The sequence below is a fragment of the Aotus nancymaae genome, unplaced genomic scaffold, assembly GCF_030222135.1.
Source record: "Aotus nancymaae isolate 86718 unplaced genomic scaffold, 86718_ANA_hifiasm-v0.15.2.pri h1tg000072l, whole genome shotgun sequence".
Classification (NCBI taxonomy): domain Eukaryota; kingdom Metazoa; phylum Chordata; class Mammalia; order Primates; family Aotidae; genus Aotus; species Aotus nancymaae.
In genome coordinates, this window is record NW_026988487.1 from 1,887,699 (window position 1) to 1,906,987 (window position 19,289).

Here is a 19,289-nt window from a genome sequence, read left to right on the forward strand (position 1 = left end):
TTGTCTTTGTATTCACTTGCTCCCCACTCCCAAGCAGAGATTTGGGGGGAATTTGAGCAGTAATGGTGGGACACAAGGCTGCCAAGGCCCAGCCTCAAACCACGGGATCTTCCCGATAGTCCCTTTCCTCCTAAGCCTTTCCTCCTTTTGCCCTCCCCTCCTCACCCAACCACGCTCACTAATTCCTTGGCTTTCTATCACAAAGTTAAAAATTCAAAGTGAAGATGAGGCTGGGTGGGCAGAAGGCACAGGAGGCACACGGGAAAGGGCAGAGGGGCAGGGGCCAGGAGGCCAGGCCAAGTGGGCTCTGCTGCATGTGGCAGTGGGAAGGAAAAAGCAGGAAAGAGCACTACTTCATGGACAGGACCAGGGGCAGTGTGCCTAGAGCTACCCCATCCCAGAGTTCCAGAACCAGAGAACATGGGGTCTCTCTCCTGGCTCCCAATCTCCCAGCTCACAAAGTGGTTCTGCAAACCCATCCAAAAAGCTCCAGCTGGAGTACATGCAGCTCCCAATGTGCAGATGCACTCACACAATACACAAACATACCTACACATGTGCCCGCTTACACGCTCCCTTTGCACACACCCACCACACCACGCGCCTGCAAAGGGCCAGTTCCCACTATCCTCCCTCGTCTGGGAAAATAAATCCCAGTGCATCCGGTTGGCATTGCCTCCCGCTCCAAGGATAGGAGCTTCTCTGGCCTCTGCTCTGTTTGGTTTTTGGTTTCCAGAGCAGGCAGGAGTAAACACAACTTCTCTGAAGCCATAAATCACCCCCTTTCCTACCTTCTGGGCTTAACACTCAGCCTCAGTGCAATCCCTTGTAGTTTTGGCTTCAAATAACCCGCTAGGTGCTAAAGGGCTGGGCCATGGTGGCAGCTGGGTTGTGGAAGCTGACTCAGCCAACACCCCTTAACTCCACTGCCCCTAGCAGATGCCCCTCACATTTCCCTCAATACCCACAGCTCCCAACTGCCCTGGAAAACCCTCCACAGCCTCAACACCCTTCCTGAGCAGAGAGCTCTCACGTCCCCTAACCCGATCCTGTCCACATGCCCACCTAAACAGCTCCACATTCCTCCACACTCGTCCTCCACCCCAGGTCCCTCTACCCACTCAAAGGCCCCACCCCACCTCTCAAAGTTGCTCTTATCTTTGTCTTCCATTCGGATCCCTGCCTGTCCCGGGAGAGAGGCCTGGGGGCGAGGGTCTCAGCCACCCACCTCTACACCTCCGCCAGGCCCCAAGTGCCCTGCCTCCGCACCCCACTTACCTGTGCGGTCTTCCGCTAGGGCGCAGGCAGCTGCAGGCGACCGGTCGCGGAGTGCGCACGGGGGCCGACTGCCAGGCCCCGGACCCTCGGCCCCGGCTGGGGCTCCGCTGCGGCCGGCCGCATCCTGGTCACTCAACCCCCAGCAGGCCCCTGGGGGAGAAGCCCGGATGCGCTCACCCCCACCCCGCCCACGCCCCCGCCCCCGCCCCCGGCTTTGTTCGGCCTCCGGGGCCCCAGGAGCGCGCGGATCTGGCACTCCGGCGTGGCCGGCGCCCCTTTCCTGAGAAGCTCCCACTACCTCCTTAGCCGCGCAAAGCTGTGGGAAGCCCGGGCTCAAAGCTGTGGGAAGCCCGGGCTCGTCTGGCACCGAACTGGGCTCGGGCTTTGAGAACAGGCCAAGTTGCCAGGCGAGAGGAGCAGCGACTGACAGGGGCACGGCGAGGCGCGGGGAGCGCTGGGGGCGCCATGGCGGAAGGCGGGCACACCAGCGGCTCTTCAATGTCACCAGCGAAATGGGTTCCATATGTCCGACCCAGCGGAGAAGGGAGGGGAAGGGAGAGTTCTGGGCAGGACGGGAGCGCTGGGACAGGGAGGGGGGCAATGGAGGCAGCAGAGCAATGGCGAGGGGGCAATGGAAAAGATCAGAGGGGCCAGGAAGGTTTGCAGCTCCTCTTTTCCCTCAAGTTTTCTAAAGCTGCCTAGGCTGGTAGGAGCTTTCTTTCCCTTTTTCCTTTTCTTGTTCTTTCCTGTAAGATGGGGAGGAAGGAGATTAGTAGGGGGAAGCATCCACTTGTTAAGGCTGGGAGTTTGAGGGAGGAGATGTGGATTGGAGGTGAAAGTTCTTAAGCGGCAAGATCAACAACTTCCCCAGGTCCCCAGAGAAAGAAGAGACCAAACCCAAAGGGGGAAGAAAAGCCAAGAAAGGATTCCAGGGTCCAAGTGTGAAAGACTGGTCCTAATTCCTCCCACCCCCATGATGACATTCTGTTTGGGAGGTCCCAATGGTTAAAATACTGATGCTGGTGATGGTGGTGGATGCTGAAGTGTCCTGGACATCTTGGCCATTCCCTGGCACTTCAGCTCCTGCCACAGATGTCTCACACCTGATTTAGCACCCCCAAGGGCCTACTCTAGAGGCAGTTGCTTCTGAGATGGCCTGGGCTTTGGGCAGCTTCCTGTAAAGAAGGCTACTAGGGAGCAGGGAGCCTGGAGGAGTTTCCCTCTGTGCCTGCTCCCCAAGGGATTTGGGCTGTTTTTCTGTGTTTGGGTCTCTCTGTCTTTTCTGACCATCTCTGTTGTCTCGGTTCCTTTCTCGCAGCCCCTTTGTCTTTTTCACATGCTGCCCCTCTCACTCAGGGTCTTCAGTGAATTTGAATTGAGCCTTGCAAAGGACTTAGGAGCGTCTCCAGAAATCACTTCTGGGGTCACTCATTAGGCTGCGTTTCTCCTTCCCTTTCCTCTGAGGGGGAACCACCCTCTGTCCAGAGAAACTCTCTTCTAGAGAGAAGGGGGGAATGGGGGTGGTTTCCTTCCCACTTCCCGTCTTCTGACTTAACTCTGTGTGTGCCTCTCTTTGTGAGTTGTGGGGCTCCTTCCTCCAGGACAGCCTCCCTTCCCCTCTGACTAGCCTTTGTTTCCACTCTCCCAGTCATCCCCTCCTTGGGCTCAGCCTTGACTCTCCACCCCAGAAAGGGATCCTACCCCTTGTTCTCTCTCTGGGTCCCTCTCTTCTTATTCTCACTCTTCATCTTTTTATCTAATTCGTCTGGTCACTAAAGCGTTAGCAGCCTGGCTTCTTTAAGGCACAGAGATAAACACTGAAATTATACAGAGAGGATACCAGCAGAGAATTAGGGGAGAAGACAGAGTCAGCAGCTTTTCTGGAGCTCTGCCACCACATGCATTCTACCTCAACTCCTGAACAACACAAAAGCAAATCAGTGGAGGGTGCAGGACTGGTAAGATAGGGTGCTTCATAGCTAAATGAACCAAATGTATATATAAACAACAACAAAGTCCTTTCAAACTTGCCGATTTGGGGTAGGTCTAAAATGCCTGGATGGAAGGCATCAGGCATCACATAGGGGATTTACCAGATAATGGTGGCAAGGGATGGTCCCCTTGCTTTGTCTCCTGGGGAAGAGTCTGTGCGTGTTGGGGAAAGGGAGGGGGAGAGGGTATCAGTGTCACCTCCCCTCCTCTGGGCCAGAGGAGACAAAGACCTGAAGGGGGCTGAAAGAATAAAGAGGAAAAGCTGGTGGTGGTGGTGGTTGGGGTGGGGGTGGGGGGGTCGGTCAGACCGTCACAGGCAAAAGTAGCAGCAGGAGGGGAGATGGAAAAGGGTTGGGGAGGAAGAGTTGTAAATGCAGGGGGCTAGGGGCCTGTGGGAAAGGCTCTCCATACTAGTTATGAGCTGGCCCAAAGAGCAGATCCTTCTCTTCCCCATCTTGCAAAGCATGCTGAATTCAGAAGCTAATACAAATGATTCTATCCTCTTCCTTCTCTTTCATGTCCCTCCTCCTCCCCATGGAAAAGGTGATCCTTCCCTGCTCTCTCAAAGACTCCAAGACTTTGGCCTAATTCTGGAGCACCAGTCTGGGGGAGAACTCACCCTCTTCACAGTTACACCACCCCACACTTTCCAGATGAGGGAGAAGTAGAAATGCTTACCTCCCACACTGAGTGTATGTGGGATTCTCCAACACTCAAAGAATGGGTGGGGAATGGGACTGAAAGGTTTGGAACCCCTATGCCCCAGGTCTCTTTGCTGCCTCTGTCAGACCTTCTCACATCCTCACAATATCCAGTGCTGTCAGAGCTGCCCCTGAATCCAGACTTTCCCCAGTTCCTTTTATCCAGGTCAGGCAGTGCTCATACCCATCCCAGGCTTAGGTCTTGGCCTTCTCCTTCTCTTTCTCCCCAAACCCTTTTCAACCGAGACTCTCGAATTGGGAGACTTCACCCACTACCCACTGAGAATCAATTCCTTCTCAACTTAGATGAGACTAGGTGTCCACTTGGAGCAGAGCGTGGGAGCGAGTTCCTGGATGCTGCAAGGACTGGGGCCTAAGCTGCCACTCCATGTAGCGGATGCCATGAATAATTAACACCTGGGCGCGGCATTGCTCTAACTTCCCTGTTCAAAGGTTTACACTAGCAGGCAGAGTTAAATATCACAGATAATAGTGGCTATAAAGTCAATTGGCCTGGCTCCAGTCAGGGAATGAGCAGCCGGCCAGCAGCCCGGACTGGAGTTTGCGAAGGCTCTGGCCCTCTGCACCTCATTCATCACAACTTTGGGGCACAGTGCAGAAACACCCCCCGAAGCCACCTCTAGCTTTGCTCTTGACCAGCAGCCTCTTCCCTAGTGGGAAGGAACCTCCACATGAAACTATAGGGGAAAGTTACCAGCTCTTCCCCTCCCTCTCCAATCTGTACCCCGTTTGCTCCCTTTTGGTTGAGGACTTAGGTAAAGGAAAACACCTGATGTCCTCTAACACTGTCTAACTTTCTAAGACCACCTGCTTTCTAGAACATTTCTTTTCTAGAAAAACTTAGGAGAACTTCTCCCCTAAGCCCTAAAGACAGAGTCCCTCACTGTTGAGGAAACTTTTCTTTGTTTCAGGAGGTCGAAGGAAGGCTCCTGGGGTGTGAATTCATTTCCTTGTTTTGTTAGCCAGGAGGGTGGGGAGCCAAAGCTTTCAGCTTCTCTCCCTGCCCTTCACCCTCTGCTTGCCTCCGTTGTCTCCCCCAATTTGGGTAACTCCTTTTCCACCTTCAATCACCCCCTAGACACATCAGTCCTATAAATTAAGCTTTAATAATATAACAGAACCCCTCACATCCCTTTCCAGTTGCACAGAACTTCGATTTGGTCTCCATTGATTACAAAAATCTTTGCCTTCAACTCCAGTAATTTCTTCCTCCACTTCTACCTTTCTTACTCTAAGGCTCCTTCTGCCTTCAGAGTTGGGTTTGTTCACCCAGGGCTGGAGTTGGAGAAGCCAAACTCCTGGAGGGGAACTGCTAAAAAATGAAGCTCTGTCTGCTGCTGCAGGAATGTTGGCTCTATCAGGCTCACAAATATAATTTTTATATTAGGCAGTGGTCTTTGACTGGGTTTATATGCCAATGAGGCATTTCTGGTTTACCAAATTTATACAAATCTTGCTTTAATTGATAATCACAGATGCTGTAATTTAAGACCTCCAGCTATAGAGCTTTCATATTAACTGCTGATATATTACTGTAAATCGTCTGAAATAACCAACTCCTGGGAGCAGAGCAGAGAGGGAGGAAGTACCTCCGAGAGCGACTCTCTCCCAGCCGGCCGCAGAAACAGCCCAGCTTCCACATCATTTTCAGTGAGAAATGATTTATCGAAGACATGGCCATAAACAACACAACTCGCTCACAAACACACGCAAACGTGCGCACACACGCGTGCGCGCTCACACACACACACACACACACAATGGCTGGCATGCCGGTCGAGAAGCTGACACCCATATTGCTATAAATCAAGAAAAGGTTGGAGGAGAGAGAGAGGGTGAGAGAGAGAGGGAGAGAGAGAGAGAAGAAGAATATTCCTAAAATCTCTATGCAATGCCTCAATGGGTATAAACACACAGAACACCATGTGAAGAGAAATGGCAGGAAATGAAGATGGCTATTTGTCACATTTTACGACAATAACATTAATAACAAACAATAAATTTACATGGACATATAAGACGCGGTAGGTAGTGAGAAATCCCTTCTACTTACAATACCCCAGCCCGCGGTGTGGCTCCGGCTGCGGGGCTGTTTTATTGCTGCCTCCCTTTCTTTTTCTCTCTCTCTCTCCCTCTCTCTCTCTCCCCCTCTCTTTTTTTTTTCTCGGGGTACAGGCTTGTTTTTCAAAGGACAGTTGAATTGCACGTCAGAAACAGGGAGACCGAGCCTGCGATTTTCCTGACGAATACATATCTATTCTGCAACCTCGGCATTAATTATTTAATGAATCACGTGACCAGGAGGGGGAAGGGGGTCTTTCGATTTCAGGCTCAAAGGACCACTATGACCTTCCCCTTCAGGAGGAGAAAATATCCTGCAAAATAAGTTCCCCCCGCAACCCACCAATGGAACAGTAGTGAAGTCTCCTTCTGTCTCCCACACTCACATTCATACCTACTACATCTGCAGCTCCCTAAACCCCCTGGACACACACTTACCCACAGCCCACCTCTCCTCTCTCCCTTCTCCTCCTGCTTCTGCTTAGTTCGTGGAGGTGCAGAAATAGTCTGCAGGGGCGTCTGGGGGGTGGGGGTGGGGTGGGCGCAGAGCCCTTCTCCAAGCCCCTGGATTTCTCAGCTTCCAGCTCTTCTCTCTGCATCCTTTAGGATTAAGATTCCCTCCCCAACTCCATTTTCTCCTCATTCCCGGGAGTATTTATTTGAGTGGGACCCACTGCCTCTCTTCCTAAATAATGGACAAAATTTCTGAAGGAGCCAGTTTGAAAAGAAACACTTCATAAGTCCATGGTATAAGTGGATAAAGAGTGGGACTTCTGGCTTTATTCTCGTTTTGATCTTTTCTGGTGTCCTCTGAAGGGGCAAAAAAGGGACAGGATGAAGAGATTACTCTGGAGCTTCCAGAGTTGAGAATAATCGCAAGGGGGACTTTTTTCCCCGTTGTGTTGTCACTACTATAGGAAACCAAATGCAACTGACCGTTTGAAAATAGATTCTAGAGACAAAGACCGGGACTAAGGTTTCTACACAAAAGAATCGGACCGTCAGGCTCTCTCCACCTATGTCACCCCCTGTCTCATTTCCCCCACTTCCCAAACACACCAGTGAAGACAGCTGGAGGTTTGAACAGGAGAGGAGGGAAGAAGAAAAGCTTTGAAGTCAGCCTGGCAGCCCCAGGATCCCTATTTCCCAGGTGTTAGCACCCCAAGCTTCCAATCAACAAACAATGGAGGCTGATCAATGGGAAAAAGATGGGGGGTGGCTGTGCCTGTTAAAGGGTTAAATACTAGGGAATATCTATCCCCTAGGCCTAAAGAGAGAGACACACACAGACCTCTTCACCTCAAATATAAACAAAATAAAACAAAACAACCCCTGCCAAACTTGACCAGTTACATGCAACTAGAATCCGAGTTCTCGGCCGGGGCATGGAGTGGGGGTGGGGATGCAAAGGGAAGCAGAAAAGACATTCCTAAAGAAGCCCCAGCCTTATCTGTCCTCGGCAGCTCTTGAGGCAGCTGGGACCACAGCCTCCGGGGCAGGCAGGGAATCCGGGAAGAATTAGCTTTCGGGTAGGGGAGCAGGGGACTCAGGAACCTCCACCGGCTTGTTTGGAGGGGTCTAAACCAAAAGCAACTCAATAGAGAAAAGACTGAGGACCCAGTTTTCTTAATAAACCCTAAAGAAACAGTCACAGTAATGTCGGCCTCGGAGGTTCCAGCTACAGTGGCGGCTGCACGGCCTCTGCCCCAGCCAAACGCACTGGAATCTGCTCTGGCCTCATGGGGTCGGGGCGCCGGCCGGGCCCAGGCTCTGTAGGGGAGGTGGTCAGCTTTGATTGTCCAGATACAAAACACAGGCTGGTATTGAATCCAGCCAGTCCTGATGTGGGCCCCTGCTCCCGGCTCCAGCGAGGGCAACTCCCTGAAAGGTTCTGGCCACAAACCCATTAAAAAAATGGTCCTCTAAAGAAAAACACTCTGCTGAAGTCTAAAATAAAAATAGGAGACAGAGAGAGAGAGGGGAGAGAGAAATGCTGGACATGGGAAGACAGCAATCTCTAAAACGGAGAAATAATTTTTAAGGACAAGAAAAAGAACAGCAAAATGACACAAAGGCATGCCAGCAGGTTCTGTTAAAATGACCACACTCTTTTTGGATCCTGGGAATGTCCACGTTCAAATAAACAAGCGCCTGAGCGCTAGCTGAGCACTTTCGTGCTGCCGATGAAGCGAACGTTTAGACTGTGAGAAAGGCGAGATTGATTTACGAATCTGAACGCGCCAGTTTTATGGCTGATCACAAATCCGTCAGCGCTCAACTCACGCTGGGAAACTTCCCAACTCCGTTTTCCAACCAGACCCCCTTCCCAGCCGCCGCTTCCCAGGGAGACCCACCGCCAGCGTTGCGGCTGCCTCCGAAGGCTCTGGCAGGACTGGGCAACCCCCTCTGCCCAGGACAGGCCGGTGGAAGTAGGAGGGAGAATGGGGAGGGCTGAGGGAACTGGGAAGAAAAGAGGGAAAGAAGTCAAAAGACTGGGAGGACTGGAGTGGCACTAGAATTGTCTGGAGTGAGGGAAATGGGAGATCTGGCAGTTTTAGCCTGTGAGGCTGAAACTCCTTAGTGAACCCCAGCCTTCCCTGACTATGGTCCCTCTCCTTTTCCCTTTGGTGGGTCCTCATCCTTACATTGCAGAGAGCAGTTTGTAAAGTCCCAGGCAACTAGGTCTTTGTCACTTGGGCGTGTAGAGGGCTCACAACTGGCTATCTGCCCTTATAGGTAATGAATGTACATCTCCCTGAGCCCCAAATATTTTTAGTCCAGGAGCAGCCTAGCTTGCTTTCTGCTCATCCTCTTTCCTTCCTGAGGCCTCCAGCCCCTCCACTTATGCCACCCAGGGACAAAGGAGAAAATATCAACCACTCCAGTTATTTCTTGCCTGAGATAGAGTCCCCAAATTTCAAGAAACAATTAATAAAATGCAAACCAACAACCCACATAGCCCAGCAAGGTTCTGTCCTAGTCTCAACTGAAGGGAACATTTCATTCTCCCAGCCAGCGTCTATCTGTGCCTGTCTCTCTTTCATTTTGTCTCTGTCTCTCCCTAAGAGGGTGGCTGCTCGTGTGGATTTTTAAGATACAGCAAACAGAATACAGTTTTGGAAAGGCTCTATATACTGGTCAATCCTTCAACTATTTCTTAAAAGTTTCTGAAAACTTTGGCTAACTTGGGAGAGCAGGCCCTGGAAAGTGCTTAGAACAGTCTGCACTGATCCTCTTCCCATTTCCCTTGCTCCTCTGGTGGGTGAGGCACTCCAAGGGCTCTTTTGGTTATTGAGGAGTTTAGGAATTGGGGAAAAGAGGTAAAGGCAATTATAGAAATATCTTCCCAAACAAAGGAACTTCAGAAAATGGGTTAAGAGGCTGTGGATTTGGATGTCAGCCCTCAGAGAGATGACAGCCCCCAAAGCAATGTTCAAGGCGGAAGCCCTTTCTCTCCTCGCAGCTCTGGAGTTTATTTGTCTGGCCCTCTGAAGCCTTGTGGATTGAGCCCCTCCAACCTCTCATATCTTCTCCTTTTGTCTTTCTTCCCTCAGTTCCCTTGAAGTGAAACAGTAAAGAGATGAACTGGACCTGGGAGTGGTGGGGGGAGGATGGCTGGAGCCTGGACTACTGAAGATGCTCTGTACAGAGAGACAGATTAGCACCCTACTTCCCTCCCCTGACTGCACCCTTGGGCTAAAAACCTTTATGCCTTTTCCCCCAGTGGACAGTAATAGAAAAATAATCTAAAAGTCCCAAAATCACAAAGATGGGCTTAGGGCCTAGAGGGGGATGGATTAAATGGGACACATGACAGGCCAAGGACCCCTCCCTGCAGAGGTGTGACTCTCTCTCCTAGGCAGGAGGCAAGAACTAACACAATGTCCAGTCTCAGCGAGGTCAAGGGGCTTCCGAGGTCATTTTGTGGTTCTAAAACTGAGCTAATCGCCTAGAAAACGTGGCCTCTCCATGAACTCTCTCTCCTGCCAGCCCTCCCGCCTCCAAATCCTGAGTGAGGCCTCAGGGAAAAAGGGCCAGCACATTCAGGTCGGCTGCAGAGCCCAGTGACTCCTTCAGCCTAAGAAACAGGGCTGCAGAGGTGAGAGAACAGAGACTCCAAATTAGGAGAGCAAAGGGAAACCAAACCGAACCAACATCGCTTCTCCAGGAAGAAGGCTGAGGGGACAGAGCAGAAGAGACGTATTTCTGCATCAATACACCTCGCCTGCGAACTGAGCAGTTTCCTGCTCCAGAGAGTAGCACGTATTTGTCTAGAATCCCAAGCTAGACAAAGAAGAAAACAAAAATATCTACTTATACCCGCTCCAAAGCTGGAACATTCCATCCAAGCGCTGGATTCGATTTTTCCAGGAGGCAGCAGTGACAACGTCTCACCGGTAAACAGGCATAGGGGACACCAGTCCCCAGTGTAGACAAGCAGAGTCACAGGAACACCCTGACCACATGTGCACCTCACTAGACTCACCCATGCACACAGGCTGGGGCTCGCTGTGCCTGCATGCATTTTCCAAAACCAGAAAAGTATCTCTGAACTGCCTCACAAAACAACCCTCTTCTCTGAGGTTTTTCATGGGCCCTGACACCTCAGTCTCAACCAGTTCAAACACTCTCCAGGTGTCGAGGCCCCTCTCTCTCCCTCTGACCCAAGCATCCGTCATCATAAAAGGGAGCAAACCTGCCGAAGCATCCACCATAAAAACCCAGCCAAGAGAGTTAAAAAAGAAAAAGGAGGAGGCGAGAGAGTATTTCTTCTTTTACTTGTGAAAAGAGCTCATAAAACGATCAAAAAACGCCAGCCCAGGCCGGGGCTTTGTTACCTTTGCGCCTCTCGCCTCCTCTCGCCCGAACTCCGCTGATCCCATTCATGACGAAGAGCTTCTTCCAAACTGAGAGAAAAAAGTTTTCAACTTTATGGTTCCAAATTTTTTCCCCCTCGCAGATCCGGGAGAGACGGCTAATACTTTTTTCCCCCAACAGCCGGTCTGAGGAGATTTGCTGTTGAATAATAACAAAGGAGAGAGGATACGTATTTAAAGAAAAGAAGTGATTAATGGTTTTCTGTATAATTCTCACATTTTTCTTAGCTCTTGTCTACACAGAATGGCTGTGAACTTTAAGCTCCATAGAAATCTTTTTTCTTTCTTTTTTTTTTTAATTCTATTCATACCTTCCAAGGAGCAGCTTTGATTTGGCTCTTAAGAGACATTCCTTAGGGGGCATATGCTTTTTAAGAACTATTTTCCCCCTTAACTCAGGGCCGAGGCATCCCCTGGCAGCTAAAACATCACGCCGCGATCCGACCAAATAAAGCTCTCCCCTTTCATCCTTCAGGTCCACGGCGATTTTTCACGATTCTCCCAGCAGCATTGAAATGGACAGTTCAGCAGCCCTTTCTCGGCTGGGGACAACGACCTGTCGGTTCCCCCTGCCCTACCCAGCCTCCAACTACCAGAGCTGCAAACTGGAAGAATGCAAAATAAATAACAACAAAACGTGCGGGTGGGATTGGTTCTTTTTATTTTCTGAAAGGAGATGGGACTGAAAAAACGACTTTTAACTGCATACACTCTCCTGAGCCCCGAGCTTTTTGGAGATGGGGTGGCTGCACCCTGGACGACCAATGGACCAGAGACCCTGAGGCTGGAGCCCCCAGACCTTAGAACTTCTAAGCAGTGCTGCACAAAAGCAAATCCGAGCCTGACAGAGCTTCTGAGGGTCACCTGTACCCCTTTCCCCTACCCCCACTCCATTCTAGGGGTGACTGGGACCTCAGAGACAGAAAGCTATTTGGTCCCCAGTCATACTTTCGATACTTTCTATGAGAAAGAAAATGAAAATTAATACAGGAGCAAGGCTTCACAAAAGAGACCATTTGTCTTCTTGATTATCTATTTGCTTGTCAGAGTTTGAGCTATGGCACCGGCTAGCTCCTTTGTAATATAAAAATACTCTGAAAACCTGCAAACACCCAGAAACATCTGTGCAAAAAATTAGACTCATTAAAGCCTTAAACACCTCAGAGGAAAGCAATACCTTCTTATGCTGTGAGGAAAGAGGCCGGCCTCATGGAATCCTCTCTCGGAACTTTAATAACCAAAGAGCCGTCTGTCTAGAAGGAGACAGCTTAACCGCATTTTATTTGCTTATGACAAATAAATCACGATATGAAAGGCTTTGCCATACTTAAGCCTCTTGTGTCCTACAATGAAACATTTTCCCCCATTAGAGACTGGAATCAGCCCTCCCAGCCCTTTCAATCCATTTTTGGACTGAAGGGAAAAAATTAAAAGCCCCAAAACAAAACACACCCACCCTAAAAGGATAACAAATGAGCTACCACAATTTGGAGTCCTCTGAGATAAAAATTCCCATCAGACTCTTTGAAAAAAAATCTTCAACCACATACAATGTGAGGCTGAACCCACTAGGGTGCTTAAAATATACACTGGGTGGCATCTGTCCATATCTTTACACCAATGTTTCAACAAAAACACGCTGTGCTGGTCACAAGAAACCAAACATTTATTTCTATTGTCACTCTGTACAGCACACAGATATTCACACATACGAAGGGTTCTAGACTCAAGCAGCCCCAGAGGTAGGAAGGGGCCTGGTTTTGGAATGTCAGAAAGAGAAGAGGAGAGAGGACGAACATGACACAAAAAATAGTAATAATATTATTATCAATAATAATAATAAACGATGCAACATGATAAACTATGGGAGAGGGCTCTGCAACATCCTCCTCCCAGACTGGGAGGGGCACATTTTATTTCCTAGTTTCACATTCCTTCTCAGTCTAGGAGAGAGGCCTCTGCTGTACAACTCTGGACTGGCAGAGTCAGGTCCAGCTCCCAGAACTCAACAGGCCCCTCACCCTGCCAGGTATGGCTTGGCTTGGCCTTCCAGAGGAAGGACCTCCCAGGTCTGCGAGTCTCTTTTTTCCTTGGACTCAATTTTCCTGCTCACTCCTGAGTTGTCAAGGCCACCCCCTCCCCTACTTGTTCCCTTCCTCTGTTCCCCACCCCCAACCCCACGGTGGAAGTGGGTGAGCAGTCATTTTGCCCCTCCGTGAACAGGCACAGAGGATGAGGGAGTGTGTGTGTGTTTGTTACCGTGGCCAAAACAGTGCACTATCTGGCAGTCAGGGGTGCTTTCGCTGGGTATCGGGAGTGGGGGACAAAGAAAGGAAATCCAGGCTGTCTTCCAGCAGCGGCAGCAGCAGAGGCGGAGGCGGCCGGGCCGGGCCGGGCCTCATTTGTTAGCGGGTGTCGAGGTAATGGTCGACACCGAGGCCCGTCCTCTCCTCGGCAGAGTAAACAAGACAGATGGGCCTGGGCCTGGCGTGATTAAAGATGAAACGTGGATCCATCTTCGCCAAAGCTGAAAACGAGGAGCTGCGGCCTCCTCCTATTTCTCTTTCTGTCTTTTTCTTTCTTCCTTCTTGCATTTTCTTTTTTCTTTCTTTCTTTTTTTTTTTTTTAAGGAAGAAAGCAAGAGATTTGAATCTTGCTTGGGGGGGCTCCCTATGGCCCTCTATTGTCATTTCTATAAATAAAGCTTCCCCTCCCCCTCTTCTGCGTTATTCGCATATAAAGGTGGGGGGAGGGCAGATAGGTTTTTCCGGGGCCCAGGCCCCGGGGCCCCCTCCCATCCCCCCACCCCATCCCCCGCGCTCGCAGCCCACCCCCATCCCGAGGTTCGTGGCTCCTGCGTGGGAGGGGCACTAGAGCGCGGGGGTGGGGGGCCTCAATTGGGCCGGCCAGGGGGCCCTCCGGCTGAGCTTGCCGCGCCACCCGAGCGGATCTTGGTGTTGGGCAACTTGTGGTCTTTTTTCCACTTCATGCGCCGGTTCTGGAACCAGATCTTGATCTGGCGCTCGGAGAGGCAGAGCGCGTGGGCGATCTCCACCCTCCGGCGCCGCGTCAGGTAGCGGTTGTAGTGAAATTCCTTCTCCAGCTCCAAGACCTGCTGGCGAGTATAGGCGGTCCGAGAGCGCTTGGGCTCCCCGCCTGCGTAATTGGGGTTTACTGGACACACACAGAGAGAGGGAGAAAGAGAAAGTTTTATTGCCCCAGAAAGGAAGAGCCCTTTCTTCCAGCGAACACAGTGTTTCCCTCCCTCCCTCTCCTGCCACCTCTAGTTCGTTCAGAGGAAGGGGGGAAAAACGAAAAGGGAAGAATGCAAGACCCAAGAATGAGAAAGAGACCTCCAAGTTTTGGGAGAGTTGTGCTGTGTCCTTGTTGTTTGGGTGTCTGGTGCTGGTGGTGGGGGTGTGTGTGTGTGAGGAATCCCCCAAGGTTTTAATTGCTCCTCTCTCTCCCTCAGCTTGGGGCCCCCAGAATGGGAGAATGAGGATGTGGAAGAGGGAGGGGAGGTTTCTCTAAACCTTTGCTCTGTTTAGTTCCCACCCCTGCTGCTCAGATTCCAAGCAGTGCCTGCCCCTACTAAAAACTTTTGCCCACTTCTCCAGCCAAGGAGTCAGACTAGAAGAAAGGAAAAAATAAATACTGGGAGTTGACTCAACTCTCTGCTTAAATACAGATTACCTCCTCCTTCTCCTCCTCCACCTCCTATACCCCTCCCCAACTTCCAACTTCACTGAGACTATCTCCCTGGCGAAAAAGTCGCTGGTGAGAATGGTGAAGAGGATGGGGAACCTACTTCAAAGGCGCAGGGCCCACCAGGCCATAAAAATTTATGGGGGATGTAATTATGTGGCTCTGAAAACAGGCGACCGTAAATCTCTGGCAATGGCGAGTTTATAGCGGGGACAATTGGCTTCCCCAGCTCACCCCCCCATGCCTCCGAGGTCCCTTCGGTGTAAAGCTCCAGGGGTGGGAGGGGGAAGGGGTGCCCATGCACTCACCCGTGCTCACGTGAACTTTGCGCATCCAGGGATAGACGACGGGCTCTTTGCACGCGGAGTGGGACGGGCTGGGGTGCAGGGGGTTCTGGGCGCAGGGAGGCGGCGGGGGGCTGCTGCTGACCGCCTCGCAGCGCTGGCCGGGCTCCGGGAGGAGGGCCCCGGCGGGTGGCGGCGCAGGAGCCCGAGGGGACAGCCCGGGCGGTGGCGGGGGCGGCGGGGGTGGTGGCGGAGGCGGCGGGGGCCCAGGGTCCCGGCAGGCCGCGTAGCGCTGCACCGTGCACGCCGCGCGCCTCCCGAAGCCCGCCTCCGGCTGGAAGCTGCTCTCTCGCCTCTGGCCGCCGGCGTAGTACCCGGGCGAGTGGTCGCTGGGTAGGTAATCGTTCTGTGAATATTCCTCGCACGGAGGGAACTTGGGGTCGACATAGTTTGAGTTGATCAAAAAAGAACTCATAGCCATTAATTTCTGGGAATTGCCCACAAAATATACTAAAATTTATTCCGACCCCTGACTCGTTTTCCTGTTTCCGAAAGCCCTCCTACTTACTGTCAAGTGAACAAAGTTAGGCGCCCACGTGATCCTCCGAGCCAATGGCCGCCCCGCCTGCGATTCCCGGATAAGGAAATCTGCTCACCCGGACCCTACTCCAGCCAAAGAGGTTTATTTCCCCTTCTCTTCCCCCTCCCCACCCACCCACCCAACAGCAGGATTTACATAGGGCTCCTGCGGGGCGACCCCCTCCTTGCCTCGCTCTCTCCGGGATCAGAGAAATTGAGAGAGAGAGCGCGCGCAGGTTGCGACTGGAGGGCCTGTTGGGGCGCTAGGCAGAGCGCAAACCCTAGATCCCTTAAGAAGTTGGGGCACCCAGTGTAACCCCTCCTGTTCTGCCTCACCTCTGCCCAGCATTCTCTACCTTTTACAGGCTCCTATCTCCTCCCCACGGCGGGAGGGAGCCCTTGCACCCTGAGTCTGTATGGGGAGTTAAGTCATTGGCGGGCTGGGGGCTACGTCTCGAAAGGGGAACCCGTACGGGGGCCAGAACACAGAGCTTGGGGCTTTCTCTGCAGCCAGATGGGGAAGGGTAGGGGTGAGAGAGGAGGCGTCCCCAGCTAGAGGGACTTGTCAGAGATGAATGGAACCGCGGGCGGATCGATAGGAAATTCATGCACTAATTCGGGGAGACCTTGCCTTCCAAACCGCATTTAGCTGCGCGATTAGCTAGACTGTGTCAGTCAGTCCGTCTGTCCCCCTTCTCCTATCCACGCCTCCTTTTAACCCACACGGCCCAAGCCCGGAGAAACGACTTGGTTTCCCACACTATAGATAGAGCGCTGGGGGGGGGGGGGGGGGGGGCGGAGAAAAAAAGAAAAGAAAAGAAAAAGCCTGCAACTTTTGAGAGCAAAATTGATTAGTAATTTGCTAATTCCAGAACCACCCGAGCAATACTACCCATGGCGCCGAGACGTTCTAATAGTCGCTAATGCCGCTGCCTCCGCGGCGAATGGAAATCTCACATCCCTGTGATGCTGAGGATACAGCCCCAGAGGTGACCCCACAGACAATAACATCCCTTGGTAATCGAGTATTTCCAGGGCATCTTGTTCTGAAATGAAACGGAAAGGCCGCCTCAACATCCGTTTGTTAAGCAAATTTCCTTTGCCTTCTTGGAACACTGAAGACAAATCATTTTTTTCGAAATTTCCAATAAAGCCTCCCTGAGCCCAGAATAGAAAATGGGAGCGTTTTGGACGAGAAGATAAATTTAATACTTCAACAACAGTAACATAAATCTCTTAAAAAGAAGTGAAAAAGGACCAAGGCTCCCAGGCGCAGGCGTGGGGAGAGTTCAGGTAGATGATTTCTCCATCTCTAACCAGTTGAAGGAGGAAAAGAAAGAGGAAGAAAGAGAAAGGCGTCTTCGTGTGGCCAGTCATCGGATTTTCCTCATTCAGAAAAATAATACGTATATATATTTTTTTCTTCTGGAAAAATATGAGCGGAGTGTTTATGTCAACTACATATTCCCCTAGATACGAATTTGTGACCACAAAATTCCTTACACAAATTCGGATCTACAGGGTATATACAGAAGACAGACAGATCTTCTTGGCCCAGAAATTTTCCAGTTCTCCTACTTTCCGCGTGTTCTTCGTTTGGGGTGTGGTTTGAGTGCTTTAGTTTTATTTCGTTTTGTTCTAGTTTTGAGCCCTGGGAACAGAAAAAGGCATTGCGACTCCGTTCTTGGGATTACAAGGTTTTCAATTCTATTAGAATTACAAGCAGCCAGTTCGCAAAGGGACGCGAACCTTGCCGCCGCGCCGCCGCGCAACTCTCGGTGGCGCATGAATTATGAGATGTAAACATTAGCTAAGCACAAAAGGAGGAAGGGTCATTCTGAGGCTGCCGCGAACTCAGATTCAGGCCTTTCTGGGTGCCCTCGCGCCCCTCCCCTCTCCCCAGGACTTTTTTTTTTTTTTTTTTTTTAGCAAAAACAAAACCCCAATCGGCTCCTTGTGCCCCTGCAAGCCTTTAGTTTGTGATCAAACGAATATCTAGATATTTTCCAAAGCGCCTCTCAGCGAAGGGAGGAGGAAGAGGCGGCTTGGTGTGAAGGAGGTGTAATAAAAGTCCTTTTGGAAAAAATCAATGGTAAAAAGAGAGAGAAACAGCTGTAAAGAAAAATGCTGGGAGACCAAGCAGATGGGGCCCCGGATATTTAATGACGGGCAATTCCGTTTACAACCTGAGAAAAGATCAAAGGCGTTTCATTTCCGAATGAAGGGCAATGAGGAACCATAAAAGATGCAGCCAGATGATATAGGACCCCTCCCAGCCTCTCACACCTCCCGGGAGCCAGGAGAGGGGGACTATCCCGGGGAGTTGTGGGGAGGAACCCCATTTCCCCACCTTCCTAGCCCCAGGCGGGTCCTTTCCTTCTAAACACACAGGAACTCGCCTAGCCACCTGCTTGGGTTGCTGGTGGTAGACCCAAAATGGGCATCTGGGGTTTCCCAACCTACTTCCTGAGGCTCCCTAAAGCCGTGAATTTACTAAGCCGAGAGTCTGGGGATTGGGCGGGAGGGAACTGAGACTGTGAAAGCTGTGACAGAGTAAGGGAAAATGTGCATAGAAAAAGCTTCCACCCCACCCAGACTCCCTACTCAACTCCCTAGGTCTGAGAAATACTCGCATCTCTAGTGAGAAAGTCAAAATAATATCAATTTCATTAACAAATACAGGAACAACACAAAAACAATCCTCTAAGTACAACACTCCAGAGTCTCTGCCTATCCCCAGTCCTGGGACCTTGCAGGTGGGTAGGAGTAGAGTTCCCACCTGCCCACAACTAGGTCCAGAGACTCTGATTTTCTTTTAATTTTAAATCTAGGAATTACCAATGTTAGCCTCTGGGCCTGACTTCTAACATCAACATTCTCCCAGACAGGCTGAACTAACACATCTTTGGGAGAAAAAAGCAAACTATTACACTGTGGTTGTCTTTGCCAAGAGAGGGTCCAATAGGTAATCTCAGACCCCCATCTGGGCAGGGAGACTAGAGTCTGGCCCTGGGCCCACAGACAAAATGCGCTGCTAGGATCCCCAGTAGCTCCCTAGCGTCAAGCAGGGACCTTTCCATGTCTTGTCAAAGGTCACTTAGGGTCTCCAGGACCCACTCCAACCGGCCAGGCCCCTCCCCCACCCCATACCTCCTGTCCTTCTTAACTCGCCAACTCTCGGAAACCCGTCCAACTCGTCGGCATTTCGGAAGTTTGGGAGGGCCGCTGGGCCGGCTGCCGAGCCTCTCTGCTGCTCTACACTTCCATGCGGCCCAGGTGCCCCCCCAGCACCCCAAGAGAGAGGAACAGGGGCTACAGCCACCGCGGGTTTTGGTATCCTTGATCCTGGAGCCCAAGAGCAGAGATTTCTTTCCTCTGCGCGCTGGGAGCCTCCACCTGCCAATCCCACCGAGGCGCCGCACCCCCCTCACCCCTCCAGCCGTCCGAGTTGGAGGACAGGGTTTATGGGCGACTCCCAGGACGGGTTTCTCCGGAGCAGGAGGCTGCCTCTCCCCTCCACCGCCCAGAAGGATACCAACAGCCACTCGCATAATAATAAAATAAGAGCAGGGGCCATGCGCGGATCGGAGCCACCTCTCCTGCGCTCCCGGCTTTCTTTCTGCGGCTTGCCAGCCGCCTTCTCCTAGCAGCCACAGGTTGCTAGCGTGACTTCGCGCCACCCAGTCCCCCTCCGCAGTCCGAGTGTGCCCAGTCCACGAGGAATCATCACCTTTTGTCGGCAGGGAGAAGGGACTCAACGAGGGAGGGAAACCGAAGGCCCGAGCGGAGGC

General features: G+C 51.6%; 1 protein-coding gene across 3 annotated transcripts in view; it reads right to left on the bottom strand.

Moving 5' to 3' along the window:
* The window catches only part of HOXB3 (homeobox B3), a 41,254-nt gene that overhangs the window by 13,931 nt on the left and 8,034 nt on the right, over positions 1–19,289 (bottom strand). For 2 of the 3 annotated variants that reach the window (XM_021670574.2, XM_064367498.1), the window contains exons 1-2: positions 12,108–13,731; positions 10,892–11,069 (exon numbers count right to left, since the gene is read on the bottom strand). The gene's annotated coding sequence lies outside the window, so the exon portion shown is untranslated. Of the gene's footprint in view, positions 1–10,891; positions 11,070–12,107; positions 13,732–19,289 lie in introns of those variants that run through there. The other variant, XM_012451837.3, reaches the window with a different exon arrangement.